This window comes from Lipotes vexillifer, unplaced genomic scaffold, assembly GCF_000442215.2.
Source record: "Lipotes vexillifer unplaced genomic scaffold, Lipotes_vexillifer_v1.1 scaffold1945, whole genome shotgun sequence".
Taxonomy (NCBI): domain Eukaryota; kingdom Metazoa; phylum Chordata; class Mammalia; order Artiodactyla; family Lipotidae; genus Lipotes; species Lipotes vexillifer.
In genome coordinates this window covers 366777-375318 of record NW_006772373.1, presented here as the reverse complement: position 1 = coordinate 375318, position 8542 = coordinate 366777, and the positions used below count along the sequence as shown (strand labels likewise).

The 8542-nt window shown below is 38.9% G+C and overlaps 1 non-coding gene across 1 annotated transcript; it reads left to right on the top strand.

Annotated features, from left to right (window-relative positions):
* The first annotated feature begins 1245 nt into the window (after positions 1-1245).
* On the top strand, positions 1246-1318 carry TRNAE-UUC (transfer RNA glutamic acid (anticodon UUC)). The gene has a single exon. It is a non-coding gene; the product is annotated as a tRNA-Glu (tRNA).
* The last annotated feature ends 7224 nt before the right edge of the window (positions 1319-8542 follow it).

The window sequence follows — 8542 nt, the reverse complement described above, 5'->3', positions numbered from 1 at the left end:
GGCGCAGGTTAAGAGGTATATAGAGTCCAATCATAGATGTTAACTGTCAGTAAGAATTGCCTAGAATAGCTGATTCTTATCAATATGAATAGCCTAGACAGACAAGAAGAGTATGAACATAATTCAGAACAAAATCAGGTGGAGAATGGAGTGAGTAGTAGAAACCAGGCAAGAGGTCAAGAGGCAGAAAAATCCAAGAGAGGTGGGAACTTCCATCTACTCGAAGCAGGAGGCAGTGATAAGTATGGTAGGACTTGAATCCAAGTTCATGGACTGCAGAGGATAAGTCCCTGTTGCAACATTGACTATGAAAGGAGCTTGGCTCCCCATCAGAGACATTGACAGGTTTGCCTGCCTGTCTCCAGCCCTAGATCTGGTGTCCTGCCCAAACTTTCTGGCCGATGAGCAATCCCAGCCAGCAGACGTTGTCCTCTGCTCTCTTGCCATGGGAGCTCCAGCAGGGTCTGCATTGAGGTTTACCAAGCTTAAGTCACCTATCATATCTGTCAGTTTTTAACCTGTCATAATTAATTTATTCCCACCCCAAACACCTGCTCTGGATTCCACCCCACACTCCTGTTCTCCACCTACTCTGCTTCCCAAAGGTATTCCTTTAAGTAAGTACAAGGTTGTATTAGTTATCAACTCCGGCATAACAAATCATCCCCAAACATAGTGGCTTAAATGAATAACATTGTTTTGCACACAAATCTGTGATCTCGCAAGGTTTGGCAAGAACAAGTCATCTTTGCTAGGCAGCTTGAAGACCATGAACTGGATTTGTCTGAAATCTTTGCTCACATATGTCTGGTGCTCGGGCTGGGAAGATAAGAACAGCCGGGGCTAGGTCATCTGGGGCTCCCCAGGCATTGTCCTCTCTATCTCTGTTCAGTCTTTCTACATGATGGCTTCAACATAGCCCACCTTCATACATATCAGCTCAAGGCTTCCAAGTTGCATGTCCCCAAAGGGAAATCCCAGCAGAGGCTGTATTGCCTTTTACGACTTAATCTTGGAAGTCACGTAACATCCCTTCTTATGCATCCAACTGGTTGAAGCAATTGCAGAGGTCCCAAAGTGTCGAAGGTCACATTGTAAGTAGAACTATGGGATTGGATACACATTGTTGTGGCTGTCTTTGGAAAATACACTCTGCTATCAAAATCAAGATAGGTTCACGGAACGGCCAGAATTTCAATTTTTCTTCTTTTTTTTTTTTTTAAATTTTAACGCATCCCTGTGAATTCCCTGGTGGTCCAGTGGTTAGGACTCTGTGCTTTCACTCCTGAAGGCCCAGGTTCAATCCCTGGTCGGGGAACTAAGATCCCTCAAGCCGCGTGGCCTGGCAAACAAACAAACAAAAAAGGATCCGTATGTATACCAAAGAGTGGAACAGGTTAGAAGCAGTTACTTCTACTAAAAAAACATGCAGTAGTCCTTCTACTACTAAATTTTGAAATGTAGCTTCATAAATTGCCACCAGAGAGCAGATGGACAGGGTAGTCAGCCATTAAAGGAGGTTTTAAATGGAGGGCTCAGATGCAGCATTATGGAGGCTTGTTTCCTCAGTCCTGAATGTTCAAGAAAGGCATTGCTGCGCATTACATACCATCAGATCAGCTAGTTGGGGGCTTGTAATCAGTTTGTGAGACCCCAGGTAATTTCTCCCTCCTTCTCTTCCTTTTCCACTCATCTGGGTGGTCAACACTATCATTTGAAAGCAGAGGAAGCTAGGAAGCCACTCGTTCGTGGACTTCAAGGGCAAAGAAAGGACACTGCTACGTGTGGAGCCTGCTTCACCTGGGGCATGTTACTTCATCTGAGTCATTCCTTTGCGAGAATACTGTTTATTTCTTTTTTTTCATTTTTTAAAATTGAAATGTTTCAATTGATGTACAATATTACATAAGTTACGGGTGTACAACATAGTGATTCACAACTTTTAAAAGTTATATTCCATTTATAGTTACTAAAAAATACTGGCTATATTCCCTGTGTTGTGCAATATATCCTTGTAGCTTATTTATCTTATACATAATAGTTTGTATCTCTTAATCCCCTAACCCTATCTTGCCCCTCTTGAGAGCTGTTTCTGACCATCCTTAATATTGAAAACAGTTGTACTTCTGAGCAATTGATTAGGATTTATGTATGGACAATGTGAATTGCATAACTGACCGGGTTTCCCTTTCTTTATAGGTTAAAACTTCCTTTGTGATCTCCGCTAGCCCGTATATGCATGTGTTTGGAACACTTTTTTTAAAAAATTGGAGTATAGTTGATTTATAATATTTCAGGTATACAGCAAAATGATTCAGTTATATATATATATTTTTTTCTTCATTCAGTTACATACATATATACGCATATATATATACATATATATGCATATATATACCTATATACGCATATATATATACATATATACACATATATATACATTCTTCTCAGGATTCTTTTCTATTATAGGTTATTACAAGATATTGAATATAATTCCCTGTGCTTTACAGTAGGTCCTTGTTGTTTATCTATTTTTATATAGTAGTGTGTATCTCTTAATCCCAAATTCCTAACTTATGCCCTCCTCCCACAGTGTTCAGTATACTTTAACTTTGTTTCATCCCTAACTCCATTTTTTTTAATCCTTGGAAAAACTATGAAGGAGTGTTTTTTCTCCATCCCTATTTTTCTTCTTTTTCATTTATATCGTCATTTCATTAAATATAACTTTTTCTTTCATTACAAAATAAGTCATTTACTTATTGAAAATTGAGAAATGAAAAGGCATAAAGAAAAAATGAAAACCACCCATAATTTCACTGATCATAACATTAAGATTTGGATGTGCCAGTATAAACTGTGTCATGGTGTTTTATAATTTGTGCCTCTTATTTAGCAATATCCCATCTCTTTTCCACTTATTTTCCGATATTTTGCTGTAGTTTATGAATCTCTTTAAGTGCTCTTAAGTCCTTTCTGAAACAGCACATACTATATATAAGTAAATGAACAAACTAACAAACTTGACTCTCCAACCTGTTATGAGGATCAGATGAGATAATGAAAACAGAAGTTTTATGTAAGCTGGGTGGCAGGGCACTCATAAGAGATAATCTATTCTGGTATCAGCTTGCTGCAATATTTGGTAAAATTATGTATTTTTTATAATTAAAAATATTAGTGGCTTTAATTATATGGGAGCTTTCTGCTCCCATTCCAGCAAAAAGTAAACATTTTGGGAAACCGCCCCTTCACTGGCAATTCATTCCTTCACAACCATCCACCTAAATTAAGATGGTCACAGGGTAATGATTCTTATTGACCGTGGTTGCCAAGGTTACAACTGCTTATAACAGTTAAGTAAACCTACGTCTTAATCATGCTGCTTGATGCTCTGCGCCAATCCCCTCCTCTTGCTTTTTTGTGTTCCCTCCATCTCCTGCTGGGTGACTTTGGCAAAAAGTACAAAATGTGCTTTTCCCTCTTTCTTTTCCCTGCCCTGTCTGTTGCACAACCCTCCCCCCCTCTCCCTAGTCCCCTCTCTGCCACCTACACTTCCCCATCCTATGACCTAGTCCCACTTGGTCTTAACTTTCAGAAGGTAGGGATCTGATAACCACGTCTCCCCCTTCCCTTCTCCCACCCTAGGTGATCCAAATGGATTTTAATTGGAAACTACTGGAAATCTAGGGTTTCAAGACTCAAAGAGCTAATCTCTAGTGAAGGAACTTCAGACACAACATTGTTTTTAGCTTGGTCACTGAGAAAAGTGTGCTGAAATCTTCACTGTTAGTGGAGTTTCATTTTTTTCTTTGTAATCCTTTGCAATTTTTTTTTTTCTTGTAGACCCTGTCGTTAGGAGTTGTGGTACAGCCATTTCCACTAACCAAATATTCTTTTGTCCACATTTTCCTGGCCCCCTTGCAATTCGGTAAGTTCTTGTTACAAGTTCTAACCAATGGGCTATGAGTCAGGTGACGTGTGTCACTTCTGGGATGAAGCATTTTCAAGTTGGTACGTGACCCCTCACTACCAGCAATTCTTTGCCGGAGATTGAAGGTGTGTTATAGAAAGAGGAGCTACAAGGAGCCTCCATCAGCTGGAGTGATTGATGGAGCAGAGGTCCTCACAAACTCACCTTGGACACGTAATATGAATGAGAGGTAAACTTCTGTTGTGTTGAGCCATTGAAATTTTCGTGTTGTTTGTCAATGTATACTAGCCTATCCTGACTGAAAGGAGGGTATACAAGTTCATATCTTATCATTTCTGTTGCTTCTTTCTCATATGAAATGTTCCACTTTTTTAAAAATAGTCTTCATACAAATTTCTATCTTTTATGGTATTAGTCAGTATATCATTTTCTTTCAGTAATCTTTGCCTGATAAGTCTTTTTCTTCTCTTGGTTATCAGCCTTTCTGTATTAAATTTGTATGTCTCTTGTAAATAGCATAGCACTGGATTTGAGGATCTTCACCTTTTATTTGTGTTTATTGTGATTATTGATATATGGATTTATTTTTGCTATCCTATTTACAATGTTCTCTCTTTGTTTCTAATTTTTCTGTTTTCTGCCTTCCATTGAGCCAAGTTTTCTTGTTGAATTGTTTTTTTTCTGTATCAGTGTTAAAGTTATACAATTTTCATTCTATTCCTCTAGGCGTTATCCTTGAATTATTAATGCATATGTCAACTTTTTTTTCCCCTAATAATTCTACATTTAAACAATAAGAACCCTCTCTCAAACAAGAAGCTTAATGTCTATTCCACTCCCTCCACTCCCTCTTGGGGAAAATTTTATTTCCTAAGGATAGCCAAATTGCTATTTCCCATTACATCAAGAGTTGGAGTCTGTTTCTCCACCACTTTGAATCTGGGAAGGCTCTGTAAATTTGACCAATAGAATATGGCAGAAGTGACATGCATACCTATTGCAAGTAGCCCTTAACTGTTCTGACAGCTGCCCTCTGCCCCCTCAAAGTGCAACTACCCGAGACTATCATTCTGTGAGAAGCCCTAGATGTGTGGAGAGGTCCGAGGATGAGACAACACATAGAGCAAGAGGCCAAGGATCATCAAGGCACCAAAAAGTGAGGGGAGGAGCCATCTGGAAGCAGATGCTGCAGTCCTAGCCACTCCAGACGATGCCACGTGGATCACACAAAGCACCCAGCTGAGCCCTCCATGAATCTCCGGCCCACAAAATCTAAAGTGAAACAAAATGAATGTTTTTAAAGCTCCCGATTTTGAGGAAGTTAATTCCACAACAATTGATAATCAGGACACCCTCCCACACCATTGTTTATAATACCTGGAATTTTATTTCCAGATTTTATTTAAAACTTTTTATAAAATTAGCACTGTTTTCAGGCAGCAAGTTTTACCAGTTTATTTGCTTATTTATTTATTTTGATTTAAACTTTTTACTTTGAGATAATTGTAGATTCACAGGTGATTATACAGATAGACCCTGTGTATCCTATACCCTGTTTTCCCTAAGGGTAACATCTTGCAAAACTCCAGCACAATATTATAACCAGGAAATTGGCATTGATATATTCAAGACATAATCATTTTCATCACCGTGAGGGTCACTCATGTTGCCTTTTTATAGCAACACTGATTTATCCTCCGTCTCCTGTCCCCTCATTGATCCCTGTAAACCACTAACTTGTTATCCATGTTTATAATTTTGTCATTTCAAGAACATTCTATAAATGGAATCATTCACTATGTAATCTGTTAGGATTGGCTTTTTAAACTCAGCATAATTTTCTAGACATTTATCCAGGTTGTGTGTACCAATAGTTCATTCCTTTTTATTGCTGAGCAGTATTCCATGGTAGGGATACACCACAGTTTGCTTAGCCATTCATCTACTGAAGGATATCTGAGTTGTTTCCAGTTTTTGGCTATCATGAATACAGCTTCCATGAACATTTATGTACAAGTTTTTGCATGAACATAAGTCTTTATTTCTCTGGGATAAATGCTCAGGAGTCTAACTGCTGGGTTGTATGGCAGTTGCAGATGTATGCTTAAGTTTTTAAGAAACTGCCAAACTTTTCTCCAGAGTGGATGTATCATTTTATATTCCCACTAAAATGTATGAGTGGTTCAGTTTCTCTACATCCTCACCAGCATTTGTTGTTATCACTATTTAAAAAATTTTAGTTCTGATATGTTCAAATAGGTTTTTAAGAGTATGCTGTTTTGGGCCTCCCTGGTGGCGCAGTGGTTGAGATCCGCCTGCCGATGCAGGGGACACGGGTATGTGCCCCGGTCTGGGAAGATCCCACATGCTGCGGAGCGGCTGGGCCCGTGAGCCATGGCCGCTGAGCCTGCGCGTCCGGAGCCTGTGCTCCGCAATGGGAGAGGCCACAACAGTGAGAGGCCCGCGTACCACAAAAAAAAAGCATCCTGTTTTGATTTAATTTGTGTTTCCTTAATGATTAATGATGTTGAACATCTTTTCATGTGCTTATTTGCCATCTATGTACTTTCTTCAGCAGAATGTCTCTTCATACCTTTTGCCCATGTTTAATCGGAATGTTTGTTTCTTTATTGTTGAGTTTTGAGAGTTGTTTATCTATACTAATCCTTTGTTGGATACATGGTTTGCAAGTATTTTCTCCCACTCTGCAGCTTGTCTTTTCATCCTTTTATAGTGTCTTCTATAAAACAAAAGATTTTAATTTTGATGAAGTCCAATTTATCAATTTTTTTCTCTTATGGATCATGATTTTGGTATAAAGTCTATAATTCTTTCCCTTGTTACCCTTTAGACTCTGATTAAACACATGCAACATTCTTTATGTCTGTTACTTTACTTCTTTATCAGCAATCTTTTTGTCACACCATCCTTTGTTGTGGATAGTTATTTAAATTTTTCCAGTTCATATATCTGTCTAACCTGGTGTTAAAAGTATTTGTTGAATTTCAAATTTTAGTTGTGTTATTTCTTTCTTTTTTTTTTTTTTTTTTTTGCGGTACGTGGGCATCTCGCTGTTGTGGCCTCTCCCGTTGCGGAGCACAGGCTCCGGACACGCAGGCTCAGCGGCCACGGCTCACGGGCCCAGCCGCTCCACGGCACGAGGGATCCTCCCGGACCAGGGCACGAACCTGTGTCCCCTGCATTGGCAGGTAGACTCTCAACCACTGCGCCACCAGGGAAGCCCTATTTCTTTTGTTTTTAAATAAATAAATAAATAAGTTAATTTGGCTGTGTTGGGTCTTAGCTGAGGCGCACGGACTCTCTAGTTGTGGCACGTGGGCTCAAGAGCATGGGCTCCTTAGTTGTGGTGCGTGGGCTTAGTTGCCCTGTGGCATGTGGAATCTCAGTTCCCCAACCAGGGATCGAACCCATGTCCCCTGCATTGGAAGGCAGATTCTTAACCACTGGACCACCAGTGAAACCCTAATTTTGGTTATTTTATTTATTTCTAAAAGTTACATTTGATTCTTTTGAAAATCTGTCTTATACTTTAACTATAAAACCATAAATCTGTTTATAGTTTCTCTTTCTCTTCAGAGACTAATTTTTAAACAAAAATTTAAACATAGTTATTTAATATATAATTAATTACATTATGTACTAGATTATATAATTCCAAGATTTGAAGCCTTTGCAATTCTGTTCCTGTAGTCTACAGTTTCCACTGGATATCATTTATGGCATTTATTTTCATTATGCATCTGGTTATCGTTGACTTAATCTTGGATTTGAAAAATTTATTGGATAAATTATCAGAGGCTTAACAGGAAATTGGCTTTTCTCAGAAAGGATTTACATTTGATTCTGCCAGACACTTGAAGGTACTACCAGTTTAAGACAACTCCAAACCAAATTCAAGACTTGAAATTTACGGGAAGATAAAGCAGACACAGCAGAGTTTAACCAGGAGGCAGGCAACTCTGTGCCAGGACTGGTCTATGTGGGGTATAGCCCTTTGCAACCTAGATGATTACAGGGTGAATCTCCTGTTAGACTTCCTATTTTATGTGGTCTTTGGAGGCTTTGACTTCTCTCTTCCACTCTCTAGAAGGTCACCAAAATGAAAATCCAATACTTTTACGGTGAATAACTACTCCCAGATCGAAAGAAGCTTCTGTCTTTATTTGTACCTCTGGGATTCTGATTTCCCTTCATTGCAGACCTGGTAATTCCTTACTATCTTGTCAGTCCTTTGATTCTTTTAAGATGTATGATATACATATAATCTATATTTATTTATATTTTATCCCATTTTATTTATTTATTTATATGGCTGTGCTGCACGGCTCTCGGGATCTTAGTTCCCTGACCAGGGATTGAACCTGGGCCCTCAGCAGTGAAAGCACGGAGTCCTAAACACTGGACCACCAGCGAATTCCTTGCTTTATCCCATTGTAAAAATAAGTTTTTAGCAGGAGCATTGGTCTGAATAACTTAACTCAGCATTTCAGAAAATGGGATGGGTTTTATTAAGAGTGTATATGTCATAGAACCTACACACTGTGGCCAAAGATACTCTCTTTTATTATTTGTCTCTCTGGCTTCACT